This window comes from Lampetra fluviatilis, chromosome 40 (assembly GCF_964198595.1).
Source record: "Lampetra fluviatilis chromosome 40, kcLamFluv1.1, whole genome shotgun sequence".
Lineage (NCBI taxonomy): Eukaryota > Metazoa > Chordata > Hyperoartia > Petromyzontiformes > Petromyzontidae > Lampetra > Lampetra fluviatilis.
The window spans coordinates 11,193,201-11,215,779 of record NC_136314.1 but is presented as its reverse complement, the minus strand read 5'-3'; the positions used below and the strand labels follow the sequence as shown (position 1 = coordinate 11,215,779).

General features: G+C 51.3%; 1 protein-coding gene across 5 annotated transcripts in view; it reads right to left on the bottom strand.

Annotated features, from left to right (window-relative positions):
• Nucleotides 1–11,015, bottom strand: part of CPED1 (cadherin like and PC-esterase domain containing 1) — a 47,037-nt gene extending 36,022 nt beyond the window's left edge. For 4 of the 5 annotated variants that reach the window (XM_078875125.1, XM_078875131.1, XM_078875128.1 and 1 more), the window contains exon 1: nt 10,266–11,015. The gene's annotated coding sequence lies outside the window, so the exon portion shown is untranslated. Of the gene's footprint in view, nt 1–9,441; nt 9,500–10,265 lie in introns of those variants that run through there. The other variant, XM_078875126.1, reaches the window with a different exon arrangement.
• Nucleotides 11,016–22,579: the final 11,564 nt, after the last annotated feature.

The following is a 22,579-nucleotide window of genomic DNA, read 5'->3' as shown; positions in this document are numbered from 1 at the left end:
TAAATTGACGCAAGACGTGGCTGCCTGGGTACAGGGTTGCTGCGCCTGTCAACAATGCGGGCCGAAACCGAACCGCTATCAGGTACCCCTAAGGCCGTTCCGCGTAAGCCACATGAACCAACTGGTCGGGATCGACCTACAGGGGCCATTCCCGCGGTCCCATCGAGGCAACCGGTATATCCTAGTCGCAGTAGAGTATTTCACCCGCTACCCCGTGGCAGTGGCCATCCCTGATAAAACGGCCCTGGTGGTGGCCCGGGCATTCGTGGAGCATTACGTACTTAAGCATGGGATCCCAGAACGAGTCCTCACCGACCAGGGTAGCGAGTTCGAGGCCGAACTGTTCCAGGCACTGTGCCGAGAGTTCGGAATCCAGAAGGACCGAACCACATCGTACCACCCCCAAGCGAACGGTATGGTGGAGCGCATGAATCAGACCTTAGCGGGGAAACTCAAACGTATGGCGGCCGCAAATCAACGGGATTGGGACGAACACCTCCCCTACGCCCTTTTCGCCTACGCCACCACCGTACACACGTCGACGGGACAAACCCCGTTTTTAATGATGTTCGGCCGTGAGTCTCGTTTACCCGCAGACCTGTTGTTCGGCGTTCCTTCCCGCCAGCCGGAGGAGGGAAGCTGCCCCGTGGAACACCTGATGGAGACCCTGCGAGAAGCCCGAGGCCGAGCATACCCGCAAGGGGAAGCCGCGCATCGGCGGCAAGAACAGGGCGCCCGACCCCGCATGGAATCCCCCTTTTTCCTGACCGGTGCTAAGATATGGCTACACACCCCTTGCGTCGGGGCCGGGCAGGTGGGGAAACTGACGACCTACTGGCGAGGACCCTGGACCGTGGTGCGACAGATCTCCCCCTGGACGGTACTAATCTATGGCGGGGAGAGGGGTCGAGAGACGGTGGTCAACGTCCGCCGCTTAAAACCATGGAAAGCGGCCCCGGCGAGAGAGAAACCCGTCCCCCGAAGGCCCCGAAATCCCGGGGTACCCGCACCCCCCGTGTTTGGGGGCCTCGCACACTACATGGGCCCCGCCGGGCCCCCGACCCCGAGACGCCCCGATCTAGTCAGGAGACGGCGCGGACGACGGCCCCTAAACCCTTCCGCTGCTGAGTTTGTGCCCCAGCCCACAGGTGCCGGAGGACGGGGAGAACCGCTGGAGTGGAGGAGGAGGCCGTCGCAGGAGCTACAGAGGACGGAGCCACCCACCCCGAGATCAGCCACGAGTACCGGACGGATTCCCCAGACCCCGCAGCGTTTGCTCGTGGGCGCGGCCCAAGCAAGGTGCTCCAGTCAACCCGAGATGGGGACCGGCACCTCGGGGGGCTATGTGATGCCGCCGCCACGAAGCCGCTCGGCGGGCGCCCCATCTACGACTTTGCCACCACCAAGCGATGGAGCCAGCCCCGCTTCCCCCTCACCTCACCTCACATAAACACACCCGCACGCATTTCCCCCCCCCCATAGAGCTCCGAGGGGAAGTCACCTGGCCGACTGGTTTTAATCCGAGAAGCCCTTATCGGGATAACTTTCACGGTTTCCGGTGACCAGGGAATTGGACGACCTCCCCCGATGCTACTTCGCGGCGTTGCGACCGGCATTAAGATTGCAAGGTCGTGGCGAGGGGCCACTCGGCCACTGCGGTTGAAATGCACCCCCCACACCCACGCACGTATCGATGAGGCAGGCAGGGGAGGGACGGGATGGCATGATTAGCATGACCGCAGGGGCTCTTGCGCGTAGTCGCTGATGGTTAGGATAATTACGCTTGGGCACGTAGGCACCATTATTAGGGAAATTAGGGAAGTTGGGGAGTAAAGGCTGGAATTACGAATGAGCGGAGGTATGTGGAGGTCCGTGCATAAATTCCCACGGCAAGCCTTTGTGATGGACGCCGCCGCATAATCTGCATAACCAAGGCACCATGCATGAGAAAGGGATTAATTAGAATAAGCGCCCCAACACGCAGCGCATCTTATTAGCATAGCAGGGGCGCCCCAGAACCGCCGCACACGCACCCTGACTGGCGCGCGCCCATTGTTAAAGAAAAACTGGGAGTGCATAACAACAGGCGTGGCGGCATCTCTTTGATGTAGGGACGATAAAAGGGGGGCGCAAACGGGTAGATGGGATCTCACTCCAAGAAGCCAGCGATCAAGGCGGCTCCCAGCTCTGCCCTTCAGACCGTCCGTGCGACGTGCCCAGACAAGCAGTGAGGAGAATCCACGGGACACCGGATACTTCGAACCAGCGTGTGATTGGTGGAGAGACAACGCAGCGTTTACAGGTGAACGAGAGCGGGCGGCGAGCTATGCCTCTCACACAAGCTCGCGGAGGGGAGGACCAAGGAGGGGAGCCATCGGGCGATGAGCCCAGCGACGGCAGCAGCTGGTCGCAGAGTAGCGCGGGGTCGGCAAACGGCGGAGCCCCTGCCATCGGCACGCAGCAGGGAGGGACCTCTGGGACCAGCGGCCCCAACAGTAGCATCGCCACTGCCGGCCTGTGCCACGCGCTTCCATGGTTCGCCGGGAAGCGTGCCGCCTCAGTGATGCAGGCGGCTTGGCTGAGAGACTGCGCTCGGCGGGTGTGTGATGATGTATACATGGAGCGGTGGTGTAGCGGTTAGCGCGCCCGTGCTACGAAACCCAACAACCCGAGTTGGATTCCCGCACACGGCCAACATCAGTATCTGAACCGGTCCTGGGCTGCCCCTAGGTAGACTCAGCCTCAATTGAGTACCTAATGCTACGTGTAAAAACATTGCCAGGAGGGAGACAAAGGAGGCCGGGCGTGGTGCTGGCCACCCATCCCCTCGTGTAGCGTTCCGACCTTCATAGGTGCTCGCTAACGGCACTTGCCCCAACAGGCTGTTAAGGCTATTCAGGGGATCTTTGTACTTTTTGTATGTATGTTGAACATCTTTCGCACCATACATATCCAACCATGCCTCCTTGGCCCAGCCAAGTTCACTCTCCCTTAGCGTAGAATTATCGTCACGGTGGCTCCCCACACAACAGCTCTCTTCCTGCTCCCCCCTATCCGAGAGGAGCTGGAGCCCTGCCAGGCCGCTCTGACTCCATTGAGCCTGGCACCCGGGCACAGTTTTCAAGGCGTGGGTCAAGGACGTACAACGAGCAAAGAGGTGAGAGCATTAGGGAGAGGGATGTTTTGTGGCGAGAGCTGTGTGACAGAGACAGGAGACTAATGTATCAGAACGAGAACCATGTGCAATGTGCAGTGGATCGCGAAAACCTTGCACCGCAATTGGCAGAGAGCGACGTTGGTGAGGCTTGAGAGTGTTTGCTCGGAGTCTTAACTCGGGGAGCCCACAGTTTATGGAGGAGTCTGCAAGAAAGTGCCAATAATTTGCCCAATTTGAATTTGAGTACAAATGATGGTCATTGCACACCGAGCGGTAGTTAGGGTGACCGTGGGAGCTGTTTGGCGCCAGTGAGCTTGGTGGGGAATCGGCCACAGCCGGATTGGCCTCGGGTTCATGCGGTCAATTATTACCGCATTGGGAGCGCTGTGGGTCAGGGTCTGCATTCCTCAAGTCCCCCGGGTCGTTCAGCGGCGCATCTCCATGGGCCGCCTCGTCCCTCGCTCCCCCTCCAGCGCGAGAAATATGCACCCCTCAGGGGAGTTCTCAGCACGTGAGCAGCACTCGCGTGCTGAGTGTTAGATTTTCCAGTAGGTTCCCCTTATGTTGCGTGTATTATGTTGCTTGTTTGATTAATAAGTGTCATTGCAACGGCGAGTTACTGAAGAAAAAAATTATGAACATGGACTCTGAAAGCTAAAATGTTTTTTTTACCAGGTAAGGCCCACTAGGCTAAATATATTTTTCAGAAGCGATTTGGACACAAATGATATCTCAACGAAGTTGCTTATTCATGTAAAATGTTTGAAGCTACCAAATGCTCTAAACGCATGTTTCTAAAAATGGAGGGGAAAATCGTAGGATCCGTAGACAAATCCAACCGACCACGAGGAGAACACGCAAACACCAAATATACAGGCGTTAGGGTCAGGATTTGAACCCACGATCTCGTGTATACTAGGCGAGGTTGTTAAGATCTCGCCACCGTGTCGTCCTTTTAATGCCAGGTTACCCAGTGCCAGCGCTGGTTGCGCCACCGTGCACATCACGTTGGGATTGTCGCTGATATACAGGCAGCTTCTCCTACAAGTATAACCCGTTTTGGTCAAGACATTCCAATGCTGAATAAATACCTGCAAATTACTCAATTGGGATTACACAGCAGCAGCAGCGACATCGCCCCCTACTCCGAAAAACTTGGCAGGACCATCCTGAATGAATCTTACTACTCAGTGAGGCTTTCCTGATAGATACATGAATATGTATTTGTTTGCAATCGATTAATGTCTCTGCTTCCAGGATGCGACTTTCCAGCAGCTCTGTGAGAGACGAGGCTTTAACATGAAACAGATGTGACAGCGCGAAGAACCGGCATTGCGGAAAGCGCCCAAAGCAGTCCATCACACTGGCCTGGTCCTCGTAAGCAGCAGCTGCTGCTGCTGGCTGCAAATGTTTCCTCCACATTTTGTATGAATGACGTGACTTTGTCATTAAAAAATACCCTATAGAAATAAAGCACGCCTTGCCATGCTCATAGATGAGTGAACAGCGCACACCGTAAAGGTATAAAGTATCGTGCACACAGTGATGGCAGAGAACAGGTCTCACTGTGGCATCGTTGCCAGAATCAAATGTCAAGCAGTCAACCGGTGCTCCTATTCCCGAATGAGAATGAGCATTAATAATAATAACCTCTACTTTAAAATAATAATAACCTCTACTTTATAATAATAATCTCTACTTTAAAATAATAATAACCTCTACTTTATTATAATAATAACCTCTACTTTATAAACCGCCTGTCATATTGAAGTACCTCAAAGCGCTAGACGTAAAAATAAAACTACACTCACAAGTAGAGATACAATATAAGCGAAATACAAAGCTGACAATAACAATATTAATGATGACTCAAAATTCCCATCAAATGATGAACTATGATAAAAGCCAATAATAATTTCAGAGTGATCCAATCAGACAACGGAATAGTTTTTTTTAATGTTAAGTTACAGGGAAAGCCTGCAAGTACAAATCGGTGAGTTTTAAAAACTGAGACGGACGAAGGGGATTCCACAACTGCGCAGCCTGGCTGCAAGAAGGCTCCGTGTCTCCCCTAGAACCTCAATACCACCGCAGTCTTCTTGTCTTTGGAATTATAAGCAGACCAGCATCAGCTGATCTAAGTTGTCGCAGTTGTATATACAACTTGAGCAAATCGGCGAGATAGCTAGGAGCCAGCATTCGGCACTCATCCACCTCACTACGCGTAGCATGCGGTGGCTGGGCATGCCGACTACGTGACCCAGGCTACGCAACCCAGGCTATGATCCAGCCTGCTGGAGGAGCTCACTGATGGGGCTGTGTTCACACATACACGCACATACAACAAAGCCACATGTGTAGCCTTTAACAGACTATTGGGGAATGTGTTGTTTGTTTAATGCCGACACGGCACACGAGGGTGTGGACGGCCAGCACCCCGCATGACCGCCTTTGTCTCCCCAGTGCTGATGTTTGCACAACGCACCAGGTAACTCATTTTACGGCCAGATCGACCTAGGCGAGGCCCAGTTCAGATATTTGTCACCGATGTTGGCCGTGAGCGGGAATTGAACTCGGGCCGTCGGGTTCACAATAGCGCAGTGCCACTACTAACGCCGCATGTCACTCTATCAAGACACGTCCCAAGTGGCAGTCCATCTATCAGACAACAACGTCTACACGTGGAGGAGTCTTCTTTCACGTCGTGAGGGCCTCCACTCGCGAGAGATGAATAACTCTTCTGGAAGACAGCGAATGGTGAAACAACCTCAACGCCATCATCAAAGGCGAAACGCCCTTGGATGAGCGCGAGTGGAATTTCTCGTTCTAAAAACCATCCGATGGCATTTGTAAAAAAAATAGGATGTCTGCTGCACGCTATTCAAATTGTCTGAACAAGAAACATATGTGTATGGAGATCTATAGCTAAATATATGTTTAGCTATTTACAGTCGATCATCGATTACCCGGCGGCTTGGGGGTGCCGAATTTTCAAAAATGCCCGATAATCACGAAATCATTATTTAAAAAAATGTTTTAGCACATTTTGATATAACGTTACGTTTTTAGGTGTTGTTATATATTTGTTTAGTGTTTTTAATTTGTTTACTATGTGAAATGGGCATAAATAAATATACAAATAGACAACTAAAATCCAACTTTAAAAGGTTTACTGTACCTTACCTACCACTCCAATCTCGAAAACTCTGAGTGGGGTAATTTAATTGTTAAATTGTATTGTTAAATTGTATGTAGTGTATAATGTACTGTATGTAATATTTAACACTGAAATTAATCACAGCTACAGCCTTTGGAGCGGTTTGCTCGGTTCGCTGGATCTGCCCGGCACCACCGGATAACTTTATAAGCAGCCGGATAATCGCACGGTTAATCGATAATCAACTGTATGGAGAGACCTGTGTACCCGTATATTGGTAAATACATTGTTATACATTTCGCTGATTAGAATAAACACAAAATCCACCCCATTTGCCCATTCTCAATTCACCGGAGATGTAACATCAGCGTGCGCCCTCTGTAATATCTCTGGTATTGCATTGTTGGTAATGATTGTAGGGGGTGGTAGGTGTCCTCCCGGAGCTTGTTGAAAAATGATCTTTGTTTTGCTAATATTCAATGATGTAAACATGTTGACGATGTCATGAATGTCAGCTTCTGAGCAGGCACTGACTTGGGCATCATCAGCATATTGGAATTCAATAAAGGATGTGATTGGTGTTATCGACTTGGCTCTGATACGGTTGATGTTAAATATGTTCCCGTCTGTCCTATATGTAAGATGAAGCATTACCACCAGGATGATGGAGAAAAGAGTTGGTGCAATAACACAGCCTTGCCTCACACCGGCCCTTCTATTGCCTGAGGTTTCACCATCAGAGAGGATGACAGCCTTCATACCGTCATGCAACAGATGGAGGACATTAACACATTTTGTTGGGCAACCATATCTCAGAAGGATTCTCCATAGTGCATCACGATTCACAGAATCAAAACCTTTAGTCAAATCAAAAAGGCCATGTACAATGGTAGTCTCTGCTCCTGGCACTTCTCTTGGAGTTGACGGGCTGAGAAGAGCATGTCTGAGGTTCTCCTGCCAGGTCGAAAGCCACTCTGCGATTCAGGAAGGAGTTTTTCAGCAAGTGGTAGAAGTCTGTTTAGTAGGATTCTTGCCAGTATTTTTCCAGCAGTGGCAAGAAGAGAGATGCCTCTGTAGTTGTCACAGTCTGACTTGTCACCTTTTATGAAGACGGTGACAATGATGGCATTTTTCAGTTCGTTGTGAAGGTCTTCATCATTCCAAATCCTGGCCGCGAGGGAGTGCAGGTGTTCTAGTAGGCGTTGTCCTCCATGTTTGTAAATCTCAGCAGGAATCTGGTCTAGCCCACTCGCTTTGTTCTTTTTCATCTGCTTGACAGCTTTAGCCACTTCAAGCATCGTTGGTTCTCCAGCTAAATCCTCAGTGGTAGAGTGTTGCGGAATCTCACTGAATATAGAGGCGTTTACAACAGCGTTGCAGTTGAAGAGTGCTGAAGTGTTCCTGCCAGCGGTAGATGATTGCATTTTTGTCTTTGAAGATTTCTGTCCCATCCTTAGACTGAAGTGGTGCAATGCCCTGTTTTGATGGTCCATATAAGACTTTGGTTGCTTTAAAAAAATTAATGTGTGTTATTGGAATCTGTAAGATGTTGTATTTCTTCTGCTTTGTTTCTGAACCAGTTCTTCAGTTCCTGGATTTTAGTTTGTACTTCCGATTTGGCCTCCTTATATTATTGTTTTATTCCGTCTAGACGGTTTGTTTTGTTGCCAGGCGATGAATGCTTTCCGCTTCTTGTCAATGAGGCCTGTGATTTCCTGGTCGTTGTCATCAAACCAGTCACAGTTTCCTTCTTGTGTAGCCAATGGTGTTTTCACAGCTGGTTATAACTGCCATCTTCAGTTGTGTCCAGTACTCATGAACATTTCCTGAAGCCTGGTTGGTGCTGAGTCTTTGAGCTAGTTGTTCTTTCAGTCGGGCCTGTACTGCTGGGTCTTTTAGTCTGGTTACATTGAGTCTTTTCCTCCGTAGTTTTGGTCGGTTGGTTTATTTTCATAGTCATCACTGATCGAATTAATCTGCTGTCAGTCCAGCAATCGTCTGCATTGATCATGGCACGAGTGATGCAGACGTCTGTGCTGTAAAGCTTCCTGACAATCACATAGTCCAGTAAATGTCATTGGTGTGATCAAGGGTGGCACCAGGAGGTCTTAAGGCTATTCTTCTGCCTGAATAGGGTGTTGGTGATTGTTAGGTCGTGCTCAGAACAGGTTGTAAGAAGAAGGTGACCTTTGGAGTTGGACTTTCCAACTCCCTCTTTACCAATTACACCGTTCCACATTTGATGGTCTCTCCCAACTCGAGCATTGAAGTCGCCGAGGAGAATCAGCTTGTCAGTTGTTGGTGTACTCTGAAGAATTTGGTTGAGTTGACTGTAGTAGGTCTCCTTGGTGTCTTCTTCACAGTCCAGTGTTGGTGAATAGGTGCTGATGATGGTTGCATGTTGGTCTTTTGCGAGTTTGAGGCGTAGGGTCATAACACGCTCATTGATACCAATTGTAAGCTCACTTGAGCTGCTGATGAGCACATTGTCTATTGCAAACCCTACACCGTGCAGGCATCGTTCATGTGCTGGTTTACCCTTCCAAGAGAAGGTGTAGCCTCCAATTAGCTCGGTCAGTTGACCTTCATCCACCAGATGGGTTTCGCTGAGGGTGGCAATATGGATATTAAATCGTCTCAGCTCGCGCGCCACAAGAGCTGTTCAGCGCTCTGGACGTTGCGAGTTTGGGTTGTCTCTGAAGGTCCTGACATTACAGGATCCAATGTTTAGGTAATTTTTGTTTCGACCACAATTATTGATGCTCGCTTCCTCTGGTCACGGTAAGCCAGACAGGATGTTGCTAGGCAGGCTATGTTTAGGGCACATTTTTTAGCCCCCTCCCCATTTGGGGTGAGCAGAGTGGATCCTCGTGGGCTGTTCAGTCACAGCTACAGCTTCCGGGATGCACTCCTGCCTAATCCGAGTGCATGACGACTTTCTAATAGCTGCCGTCTTGGTGCTGGGTTGTGACTAGGAGCTTCTAGCTGCATAGGCCTGCCCCGCTCGCCACTTGCCAATCGCCCAAGGGCTTTGGGTGTGTAGTGTGGTGGTGCGATGGCACAGTTTTCCTGGAGGGTGCCAGTGCATGAATTGATTTACGTGCAGTGTCTGTTGCACACCACCTACCGCACGGGGCTTAACCAGGAACCAAGCCTGGGTCCAATGGCAAGACGATTGAAAGGCTTGTCCTGAAGCACCAGACATCCAGTGGCTCCTCCGCCATATGCCATTGGCCATCTGGACCGTAGCTCATCCGCCCCACCGAGGTGGTCCATTTGCCACTTGGTATCCACCCTGGATTTTATCAGGGTTTACTCCCTTAGCCTAAGTAGATAACCAGAGCCCCGTTAGCCAGCTGCATTTCAGGTGAGTCCAGACAGACTTTCTTGGTTACCGAAGCGGGCCAGGTGGGCGAACCCCCCACCATACTTAGCCCTGTCTTGCAATCCTGTTATTTACTGTAGGCGTATCTATATTTTTCAGTGAGCTCACCTTTATCTTACTGCATATCCTAATAACTCGAAAAACATCTTCAGACGGAGTTAGGAAGCTGTGAAGGACTGTTCCCACAGTGCTTACACACTTGTACCTCAGAAAAAGGGCCTCGGTTCGATTCCCGACTCGGATGCCTTTTTGTGCGGAGTTTGTAACATGTGTGTTCAGAAACTGTGTGTTCAGAAACTGTGTGTTCAGAAACTGAACACACAGTTTGTAACACAAGTGAAGATATAGTGAAGATATATTTGGACCAAACTAGGAGCTCGCACATCCTCTGGACGTGACCATCTGTCTGTATCACATACCCTCCAGCCAGAAAGATTTGTTTTGTTCTAATATAGTATGACATTAAGTGAACATGTAATGCCCACAAAGTAAAGTTAACACGTTCATGTCCCTTTTAGCTGGGCCCTGCACCCCTGCTCCTTCCCCTCCCCTCTCCTGTGCCTCACCTGTGCGTGGATCGGCGTTGACGAGTCGAGCGGCGCGCGGTTCGCGGCGAGGAGCAGCAGCAGTAGGAGGAGGCAGCAGAGCGCAAACGCAGGCTTGGTCGGTGGATGAAGCGGCCGGGTCCACCAGCCAATCTGGGACATCCTTCTTACGTCCGGACCAGCTCTATCCAAACCGGGCAGTTAACCCGCTATACAGTTCAACGGAGCAATGCCAGATGTCGGATGCACATCAATTCATGGCGATTCAATCTCTTGCCACTCGAGCAAGACGGGCCTCGGGAGAGACCCCCCCCCACCCCCTACCCATGGCGCTTCATGGGTAAAGGGGGCTCAGGAGGGCGCAGGTCCAAGGGCTCAGAGGCACACGCTCGGCCCGGCGGTTGGCAGCGCTCGTGTGGTCCCGGCCATGGGAGCGACGCACATCCTGCCCGTTCCGCGGTAGACGCACAGGCGAGGAGGGGTCGGGAATGCAGCTCCAGCGGTCCAAAATTCACCTTCGAGGTCCCACTGCGCTTTAGGCGCAGTGTGTGTGTCTTTGGTTCGTGTCGTGTTATCCGTAGTGCTGTAGATTTGTGTTTTGCGATGTATGCGCTTTATGTGCGCATGATGGTCATGCTGCTGCTGTGCCCGTGCGCTCTGTGTGTGTGTGATGGTGAGGCTGCTACTGCTGTGCCCGTGCGCTGTGTGTCTGTGTGTGCGATGGTGGAGTGAGCTGTCACCGCTGTACGTGAGCATGCACCCCTTTTTGGTGTGAAGCTGTGGGGCGGAGAGGCTGTAAGTAGAGCGTCTGGTCAGAGCAGGATGAGGAGTGGCTGGGGGGTAGGGGCCCCGAAGGGGGAAGTGGGGAGAGTTGGGCAGAGTTGGGATGGGGGAGGAATTTGGATCCCGAGCCTTTTGGAGCGGTGCGAATGTTGATTTTAACATGTGCACCACAGCTCTCAATCAAACCATTAACGGCTATACAGGATTACAGCTCGAGTAAGACAACCAGCCCTCGACGGCACAGGGCTCAATGCTCTGATAATGACCGACTCTGGATGCGCAGAAGAGTGAACATATAAAAAGGCAACTTTTAATATAGTACAGAATTGCAGCTATGCGCAGACTGTACTCGTCGTAAACGGTGGAAATGCCTCCTCTTACTTGCAACTCGTGTTTATCCACGTGTTATCCATCGTGTTATTCATCGTTTTATCCACGTGTTATCCATCGTATTATCCACGTGTTAATCCATCGTATTATCCACGTGTTATCCATCGTGTTTATCCATCGTGTTATCCACGTGTTATCCACGTGTTATCCATCGTATTATCCACGTGTTATCCATCGTGTTTATCCATCGTGTTATCCACGTGTTATCCACGTGTTATCCATCGTATTATCCACGTGTTATCCATCGTGTTATTCAAATGTTATCCACGTGTTATCCACGTGTTATCCATCGTGTTATCCACGTATTATCCATCCTATTATTCACCGTATTAGCCACGAGGTTCGGTCGATCTTGGAGTGTTTCATGTGATCTGTGGTGCCACGACCGCGGAGCAACTCCGTAAGCGCCGCGACTCCCCCCTGCCCCTCGCACTAAACACACACCCGCATGCAGCGCACCCACGTAGTGTCCTGGTGGGGGGTTGCCTGGCATATCGGGTTTTAATCCCAAGGGCCCCTAGGGGGAGAGTCCCACTGTTTCCCGGTACGAGGAGGTTGGCCGACCCCCACAGGACAGGTTCCATTGTGGTGCCCCTAAATTGGCTTAAAATTTTATGGGCGCAAAAAGAAAAGGTTCCCTGGGCCAACCGCAATGAGTTACTCACAACATTGGGGGGAGGACGGAGGGTGCAATATTAGGTGTAAAGAGAAAAACCGAAGGCTGAAACTACTGGGCACTGGAAAACAATGGGTAAAGGGTGAAAAGAGCAAAAAAATCGAAGGCACGAACTAAGAAAACGATGGGTGTAAGGAGTAACGGACGCTCCAGATAAGGGCGGGGCATCAGTTTCGCCGAATCGGTCCGGGACCGCCGGGGTTAATGTCGAAAGCTGCCGGATAATCGCGCGGTGTCGGACAATCGATGATCAACTGGAGTTTGACATTAGGCATGCAATGCTCGCAGGGTTAAGCACGCACGTTAGTGTATTCGCTGGGCCCTGCTTGGTGGGAGCGGGTGGCACCCCTCCCCCGCCCTCTTCCTTCCCCCGCACACTCCGATTAGTACGCTTGGCTATGTATGGTGCGAACGAAGATCGACATAGATGCGGTACATACATTCTATGGCTCGCCTGGAAAAGGCAGTACAGCAAAGTGCGGACTAATCGCCATCTGTTTCCATCTGTACAGGGATACAGCGTTGCCCCCTCGTGCACGTGGGTTTTGTCCGAGTGCTCTGGTTTCCTCCCACTTGTGTAAACACTCATAAATTAGCTCAAGCACATCTTAAAATAAAAATCCCAATGCAAGACCCTGCAGTCATACGACTCGGTGTGGATCTCCGTGATAAAAAATATACTTTTAGCATTATTGTCAATGTCCGCTCAACGTATTCCGCGGGTGGCACGAGCTCTCCCCTCCTCCTACTCTGCTGAATCTCCACCCCCCCCCCCCAAGGCCGAGACCGCGAATGATCCGGCACGCACGGAGGAGGCTGTGGTCCCGTCAGCGATGGTGCTCGGCTCCGCTTTCATCTATCCCCGGGGGGGGGGGGGGGGGGGCGCCGCAGGGCTGGGGACGAGGGCGTCCGTTGCCTCCCTGCGTCAACTTTGATGTTAAGTCGGCGTAGAGGGGGGGGGGGGTCAAACCTCATGCCGAGTCATTTTTTGTTGTTGTTTGAAGAACATTTGAGGAATAAAAAATGTTGTTGTCGTAGGGGTCGCGCGCCACCTTTGCCGCAGAACAAACTCGGGACGATTTCTCAGTCAACATCAGCGAGGGTTGGTGGATCACCACACATGCAGATGTTGCGAAACGTCCTTCCCGCGGCCGTCAAGAAAGTGTCATGCCTTGACTCGCCAGGAGAATGCAGTACAACAAGTTGACTATTCGCCACTGTTTGTTTCATCTGCACGAGGATAGAGCGTTGCCCCCTCGCGCAAGGTGTGGATTTTCTCTGGGTGCTCCGGTTTTCTCCCTACTTGTAAAACAAACACAACGCATCATACATTGGCTGACATCTTAAAATAAAAACCCAATGTAGCAGGACCGTCATGCTACGTTGTCCTACGACTCAGTGTGTGACTCGTCAGGATAAATAACTACTTTACATTATAAGTCGTGGCTGAATGTGTCTCAGGCTAGTGGGAGCTGCCAAGATAACATTGCGGCATTACCGCTGCACCACATTGCCACGTAGGCGTACAATCGTGCCAAGTGCAATGGTTCGCTTTCCTTGCAGGCTATTCACAAAATAAAGCAGTGGTCAGTCTTAGACAAAGTAAAAAGCTACCGCTTTCCTAACACCCGCTGTTCTGGCTGATGAAGTGTCGGCTCCCGCCTTCCCCAGACGGTGAATGCGTTGTGTGCGCTCGCGACCTTGCAGGGTGAGTCGCGTAGCGGTGAAAGCGATGCACTACGAATCCTCGTGATCCAAGTTCCATTCCCGTCTACGGCCACCAACACCAGTGACGATTATCCGAAGCAGTACTGGGCCTCCCCTAGGTCGACTTGGCCTTAAATGAGTGCCGAGTACGATGTGTATAACACGTAGGCTTTCGCGACCAATATTATTCATAATCAACGTTTTTGGGTTTAGATCGCAATTGCTGGATGCAATTACCAGCGAAACGTCGTACTCAAAAATGTAAAATGTTGTGGTGTCATGCCTCAACACACCGGTGGGCTAAAGCAGTGAACTATTTGTCTTTTGTCAACGTGACGCTGATTGGCCGTGTCGGGTGGTGGAGGGTTACGACACATTTATAAATAACGCGATCTAAACCCAAAAACGTTGATTATGAACGATGTGTATACATATCAACTAGGGAGACAAAGGCGGCCGGATGAACCCCTCGTGTGCCGTGCGGACTTTCAAAGGTTCTCGCTTGCAACACTTGCCCCAACAATCTGTTAAGGTTTAACGACACATATTTTCGCGTTATAACCTAAAAAAAAAACCTTTAGTCTAGACTTCTTTAAGGCTACACGGGCGATCTTTGTCTTTTGTGGGGATTTACTCCTGGTCTGCGCGCACACACCACTTCGTCTAATCGTTTATATAATTGCAGGTAGCAGGTCTGCATGTGAAATTGCGCGGTGGGCTCCTGTTGTGATCCCAGTTTCTCAACATCACTGGCCACGGTTTCTGTTTGTGTACCGCTGCCAGCAGCTCCTCCACATGTTCTGTAGTAGCTCAGCGTTCTTCATTCATGATCAGATGGGGAAGGAAGGGGGGGCTAATGAAAAAAATTGGAACGTTTTGTGACTAACACGACTTGCTGCTGCTGGAGCAAACACATCACGTGGGCCAACGGGGGTGAGAGTCAGGGCAACGCCAGACTCCAAGAGGGATGGTCTCCATATATGAACCTTATTGCGGGACCCCGAGGTCCCGAATAAACGGAAGTCAAAATCTTAATTAATTAATAGCTTTTTGGCGACTCGGTCCCACCGCGCACATAAACGCCGCGACCCACCTGGCGCGGATCATTCTGTTGTCATATCGTCCAAGCGCAGCGAGGACGAATGCGCAGAAGGAACAAAACTTTGAAACTTTTATTTGCGCATCGTGTAGAGCTCGTCGAGAGGAATAGATTGCCGTATCGTTCGCCTTCAATAAACATAAAATGACGTCGCAACACAGTTTATGCGAGAGCCGGGGGCTTATGGGACCCCAGGGTTCCGCCATAATGTTTATTTGTCAAACGCCTCGTCAGTGTTTGCGCAGAATTGCGGGGTACGAACTGCACGCGTTATGTTTAGATACGTCTCGGAAGCGACTCTCCTCGTCACGCCGGGTGGCTTCGCCGCGCACGTGGCTCATTCGCTCCCCTCCACCGTGTCCATAACAGGCGCTGCTGGCTTGCTGTTTATGAGCAGCTCCATACTTGGCGCTCGCTCGCTCGCCCGCTCTGCAGGCATCAAAAGTCGAGCGCCTGAGTTACTACGACCGTGCAGGGGACACTGTAGACGTCGTCGTGTGTGCCATGGGGGGGGTGGTCTACAGGCGGAATCGTCCCAGCGATGTGGCTCGTCTCGATGTTTTTGTGGGGCTGCTTCCGACGTCGCATGCCGTTGAGGACAGAGCCCTTTCTGCTTTCCCCTACCGTAAAAGCGTGGGTGGAGTTTGCCAGGCACTTTTATTAATTTACTTTCATTAATTTACAATTAAAATGTTTAAGTCATTAATTATATGCACCCGCGATTCCTGTGAGGGACAAAGCGAACCACTGCACCACCCCCCCCCCCAAATATAGAAGTCAAACTCCGCCTATATCGGTAAAAGTAGAATGGCTCATGTTGTGACTGACATATTGCGATTTGATTTGCGATTACATTTTTTAAAGTAAAGCTTCAGTTCAATATTCACTGTGTAATAGATTTAAAACATGTGCTGGAGTATTACTACATGATATCAAAATATGAACTGCTCTATATATTCTAATGCAAGGATGAGAACCTAAAACACATTCCTGCGGAGGGAGCTGGTAGGAACGTTGGGTTGCTCGGTCAATGGCCAGGGTCAACGGCGGCGTGGTGTATTTCGCAAATATGCCCGACTGTGAGGGCGGGCACAAGCCGGCGTGAGTAGGTTAAACGTTGAGTTTTATAAGGGCACCACGGGGTGACCAGCCCCACCCCACTCAGCCCCACCCTCCCCACCATCCCCACCCAGCCCCTCCCCACCCAGCACCTCCCTCCCCACCCAGCCCCTCCCTGCACGACGGACAGACGGACACAATAATCCCCTGTGGGCTGGTGTAACTAGGAGGTTCCTACCAGTAAGATATGAATTACTTCCAACATGTATTTATTAAAATGTTTTAATTGAATTAGAACAATCAAATATAGAACAATTGTTAAGTTAAATAAAGAAAGTTATAAGAATAAAAAAACAGCCTTTGCGATTTGCTAATCGCATTGTTTCAAATTGCGTTTTCGATTTGAAATCGATTAATCGTTCGGCCCTAGTTTCCAATCGAGCAAATGCAATATCTGCAACATGCCCTATTCGACGGCAACGGCTAAGGCTTCGGAAGGCAGCGCGGATGGCGCCGCCGAGGCGAATTCAAACTGAACGCGAGGAGCAGAAGGAGAAAAAAATATTTTTGGGTCCGCTCTCAAAAAAACAAACAAGCCACCATAGTGGTCACGGCCGGGCGGACCTTCGAGTCGACAGAGTTCCACTTCCAGACCGCCGCGGAGGCTACAGACTCCTGCTATGTGTGTGTGGGGGGGGTCGCAACGCGGCAGCAGGTGAACGTCAGTGTTATGCCACAGCAGCGAAGCCGCTCCGTCGGCGCCATTTCTGCAACACCACCACGAGAAGGCGTCCGGGCCGACACTGCTTCCCCCCCACAACCCCCCACATGAACACACACACCGCCATGTAGGACCTCGAGGGAAGTCACCTGGCCTCCAGGTTTTCACCCAGGGGCCCTCCTCGTGGGAACATCCCCCACGGTTTCCTGGGGCCAGGGAAATGGCCGAGGCTTCCCCGAAGTTAAATGTCACTGCAGCGCCGTGAATTAACGAGCACAGGTCACGGCCAGGCCATCTGGTTACACCAGCCCACAGGGGATTATTGTGTCCGTCAGTCTGTCGTGCAGGGAGGGGCTGGGTGGGGAGGGAGCGGCAGACAAAAGCGGTCGGGCGTGGTGTTGGCACCCACCCCTTCGTGTGTCGTGCCGGCCTTCATAGGTGCTCGCTAACAGAACTTGCCCCAACAGTCTGTTAAGGCTATATGGGGGATCTTTGTCTTTAGTGCGCGCAATAAGAGGCTGGAGCGGACACGTGGCACACAGTCGGGCATATTTGCGGAATACACCACGCCGCCGTTGACCCTGGCCATTGACCGAGCAACCCAACGTTCCTACCAGCTCCCTCCGCAGGAATGTGTTATATGTGTAGTGACATCTCTGGATGTCACCATGTTGTGGGTGTAGTACCGGCCCTAGAGGGGCACGGTGTGCGTTGAGTAACATCGCTGGATGGCACCATGCTGTAAGCGCAGTGCCGACCCTAGAAGAACACGGTGTGTGGGTGCCGACCTAAGGGGAAGGTCATATGAGGCCATGGTACTCTGGTTGACCCGGGAGGCCACATGACCAGTTATGATAACAGGGGGGCCCCCAAGAGGGGGCTAGGGAGCCAGGTCCTTCCCGATGGTTCTAAAAGGGGGATGTGGCCAAGGGTGGAGCCGGTCACACAACAGAAAATATAAGCCGAGTCCCGAGAGGAATCGGGGTTGTTCATCCCGGGAAAGAGACCCTTCGTCTACGATGTCTGTATTACGAGTCTTCCAGCACGTGGACCCGGGCAGTATGCTGTTGGTCCCGCGTCTGTAGTTAATAGTTACGTAGTAACTAGTGTAGTTAGCCAAGTGGTCACCACCCTAGGTTGTTATTGTGTTAAGGGGAGAGTTTGCCCTGTGTGTTGGAACTAATGCAGGCGCGCAACAGGCGCCAGGTTGAAGGGAGATTGAGGCGATAGCGGCGGAAGCCACCGGCAAGAGGCGACAGGAGGTCGCCAGATTAATTAGAGACGAGTTAATGAGAAGAGGGATAAATACGGGAGTGTGTGAGGAGAGAGTCGAGTTGGTCGGAGTGAAGACAAGACGAACGACAAGAGAAGTCCAAGGCTCCGCTCTCCACACCTCGCCCTCTCCAGCGGTGATGGCTGTGTTGGGTATATGCCCCTTTTTCAAAAATTTATATTAAGAATAATTCAGCCAATAATATGTTTTTTTTAATAGACACGGGGGAAACTTGGTAGCAAACAAAGGAAATGAAAAAAAAACCTGTTTCCCCGCTTCCACAGGCAGATGCACGCACACCTCGCTTAAAAAGGCCAGAGAGCATGAAAGAGACAGCCATAAAATGTCACAAACCCTCCCCGAATTGCACACAAGAGGAAAAGGAGGGGGGAATTACAAAAGGGTGTTAAAACCATACCCACACTATAAAAGGCCCCCTCACAATACAAGCAATAGGCGCCACAAGACATATATAATTATATTCTTAACGGCTAAAAGTTCAAATTGGCAACGAGGAAAGCAAACAGACGGGTTTTGAGCCATATTAGTTAAACAAAGTTACCAACTTAGCCATGAAGATTAAGCAAACATTATCTATCCTCACTCCAATTGAAAACCAGACTACAGTCTGCACCAGGGGGTCGTGAGTCGATCATAACTAACCAACATGTAACACCCCAGGGAAAGGGGGCTCACGACCGTCTTTGTCTTCCCGCAGCACGGACAGCAAGATTTGTGCACATGAGCAAATAACATCTCCCCATAAAGAAATCAAACCACGATGGAAATACCGTGAACACGGCTACAACATACCTTGAATCACTTACAATCAAATCACAATTATACAAAGCAGTAATATGAGTCTCATTTTAACTTCCAAACCAAACGAACAGCTTAAAGCTGTGTGAAACAAAGGATAATGCCCAGAGCGAGGGAAGGGATTATATAACTCGCTTAATGCGTAGGCTTTCGCGCCCAATATTATTCATAATCCAAACCCAAACGTTGATTATGATTTTGTAAATCTCGGTGCGAACGCGAATCGTCAGTCTGGTTTAGCCTGATAACCCATATGTGACGCCGTTTCGCGAGGAAACCCCCCCCCCCCCCTCTTTCCAGAATTATTACGGACAGCTGCTTCTTTGAAGAACTTTATTCCTCCAATAAATCGCACACACGGACACACACACGACACACACAGACGCAGGCAAAATCCCGTCAATGATATACCACCGGGGGTCAGCGTCCCACCGGGGCTCAGCTCCTCACCTCGTCTCGTCACCGCCAACGAAGAAGCTCTCTCGTCATCCAGAATGTCGATGTTCGCGGAGTAGCGACGTGCATTGACAAGCTGAGGTCTGCACCATCTAAGAAGAATCGCTACATTGAGCCGCCGAGCTGCGAGTGAAACTGACGGAGATTCCAGTTATCATTCTCGAGCCAACGAAGACATCCAACGTCCACCCAGCAACGAACGAAAGCATCGTTCATCGCCGGAGCGACAACCAGCAAGCAACCTGGAGAAAGGGCGGAAATCGCCAAGCGTCGACCAAGCGAGCAAAGCAGAGAGCACAAAGCAGTGGAGAAAGCCTGATCGAACGGCCGTGAGGAAGAGGACAGCGCCAGCGCATGCGCCGTGTGTTTAACACACACACACAGATCGACCAGCACCAACGAGAACCGACTCGTCATCCAGCAGTGGAGAGAGAGAACGAGCCACCGCGCCGTCAGCTACAGAGAACGAGCCACCTCCGTCAGCTACAGAGAACGAGCCACCGCTCCGTCAGCTACAGAGAACGAGCACCGCCGACGCCGCTCATCTCCCAGCGGAGAAAGTCGCGGCTGCAACCCGCACGGGCGAGAGGAAATCTCCGAGTCGGTCGTATCACCTCTCCCACTCACAAACCCAAGGAAGCACATACACACACACATCTACATTCCCCGGGGCATGCGAGAATTTATCCAAGAGATAATCCCCCTCTCTCACAATGGGACCGACCCTAGACAATCATCAGAAGACTAATTATAAAGTTTTAACACCAGCTGGCCGTGAGGATCGTGGCCCATCGTGTGATTAAGAATCCGTCGGTTATAAGAGTTTGAAGTTTTTTCTTGCCTTTTCCCTTGTTTCTCTTATCGCATAAACGAGCAATAGATTCGTCGATGCAAACTAAAACTCTCGAAATCCTCATTACGAATCGACACGTTTACAGAGAGAGAATATCGTGTCAAACCTGTTTCTTTGTCATAGAGTTTCGCAGAAGAATTAATTAAAGCAGAGCCAGATACGCTCTCCCACAAAAACACGCACCCACCCACCATTGTCTCAAACATTCCGTTAACAAATATAATCTTGCCCACGAATCGATTGACGTATACTTTTGCCTTTGCATATTAGACAGTCCCTCCAGAAAAACGCGGAGTTTTTTGGTGATTGTTGCGGGCAAAAATCGTTGATTATGCGGCACGTTTTCTTAAAAAATGCGATGGAATATGCGGGATATTTATGCAATTTTATGCGATTAAATTGCGGGAACTTGCAAAAATTGCGGGAACTTGCAAAAATTGCGGGAACTTGCAAAAACTGTGGTTTGATGAAAAAGAGAAAAAAAAGTGATTCCCCCAACACCCTATTCACTAGGCTACTACTTTAATGTAAAGAGTCATTTCTTATTACTTCCTATGATAAGCAAGCATACTACATCACAGAAAGTGCTGGGAATATTTAAGTTCTCATCTTGTTTTATTTCAGACCTTAACAAACAGATGGCTCAAACTTACAAAACATTGAGTCGAACAAGTTCTGTAGCTTTACAAAATGAATATGCTACTTCTGTAAAAATGAATAAATAAAATATTAAAAAAGTAAAATGTGTGCTTCTGTGGGGGCCGTTGGCCCCCGGGGTCTCTCCCACCATCATTCCCTATTCCGTTTATGTTACCCCACCTCCCTAATACCCGCTAGGGTTTCGCCGGCCTTCGAACGCGACGCCCCTACCCATACGGCTTCACGCAGGGCTCCCACGCCGCAAGCATACGTGCGCACGGCATCATCAATCAAACGCCATACTCCCCCTCTTTACGCCGCTACGTACAGCGCTCGCACGCTGCAAGCGTGCGCCCGTCTACAGCCCTGTGCGGCACTCGCCTCCACGTCGAATAACCACGTTACCAATGCGCACCCGTATCCGACACGTAGCGAACGTACGCGCACTCACGCACACAGCTCCCCGCGGCACTCACTCACCACGGAGCACTCACGTTGTGATCGCGCACCTGTATCATACACGTAGTGAACGTAGGCGCACTCACGCACACAGCTCCCCGCGGCACTCACTCACCACGGAGCACTCACGTTGTGATCGCGCACCTGTATCATACACGTAGTGAACACACGCGCACCCACACGCGCAGCTCCGCGCCGCGCTCACTCATGTGGCGAACCACTGTGTACGCAGGACCACACACGTGCACACCTCTCCACGAGATCACACGAGGCCACGATTCGCTATTAATGATTTATTGTCCGCTACCTGGAACTAGGTGTTAAATCAGTGAGTCGACGAGGCTGGCCCACGCTGATACCTTTATGCCTATTCCCGATTTATCTGCTATGATTATAATTCACCTCCTTACTCACTGTTAGGTGCTCACGGCGGTCCGTTGATCCCCTGCTCGCAGCGTACCTCGGTGCGTCCCACGGACGTCCGGGTCGCTGGGCTGGAGCTGCGTCTTGTCGCCTCGCGCTGGAGTGAGAGCCCGATTTCCCCTTTGCGCCCCCTATTTATCCTCCCTACATCAAAGGCTCCGAGCGGGATGGTGGCCCACAGCTTTTCCTTAACAATGGGCTCGCGCCCTCTAGCACGCGCACCGCGGTTCCGGGCGCCTGTGATATGCTAATCAATGTGCGGCGTTGCGCAGCGCAAATTCCAATTAATCCCTTTCCCTCCCTAACAATGGTGCCTGCGTGCTCAAGCGTAATTATCCCAACCATCTGTGACTATGTGCAAGAGCCCCTGCGGTCCCGCTACTCATGCTATCCCGTCCCTCCCCTGCTTGCCCCGTCGACACGTGGCTGGTGTGTGTGGGGGGATGCGCTTCAACCGCGGTGGCCGAATGCCCCTCGCCGCGGCCATACCATCTTAAGGCAAGTCGCAGCGCCGCGGTGCAACGTAGCGTCGGGGGAGGCCGTCCAATTCCCTGATCGCCGGAAACCATGAGAGTTAATCCCGATAAGGGTTTCTCGGATAAAAACCGGTCGATCAGGTGACCTTCCCTTCCAGCTCTATGGGGGGGGGGGGGGGGGGGGAAATCGTGCGGGTGTGTTCATGTGAGGTGAGGTGAGGGGGACGAGGGGTTGGCTCCGTAGCTTGGTGGTGGCAAAGTCGTAGATGGGGCGCCCGCCGAGCGGCTTCGTGGCGGCGGCATCACATAGCCCACCGAGGTGCCAGTCCCCGTCCCGGGTTGACTGGAGCACCTTGCTTGGGCCGCGCCCACGAGGAAATGTTGCGGGGTCCGGGGGATCCGTCCGGACCTGGTGGCTGGTCTCGGGGCGGGTGGTTCCGTCCTCTGTGGCTCCTGCGGCGGCCTCCTCCTCCACTCCAGCGGCTCTCCCCGTCCTCCGGCA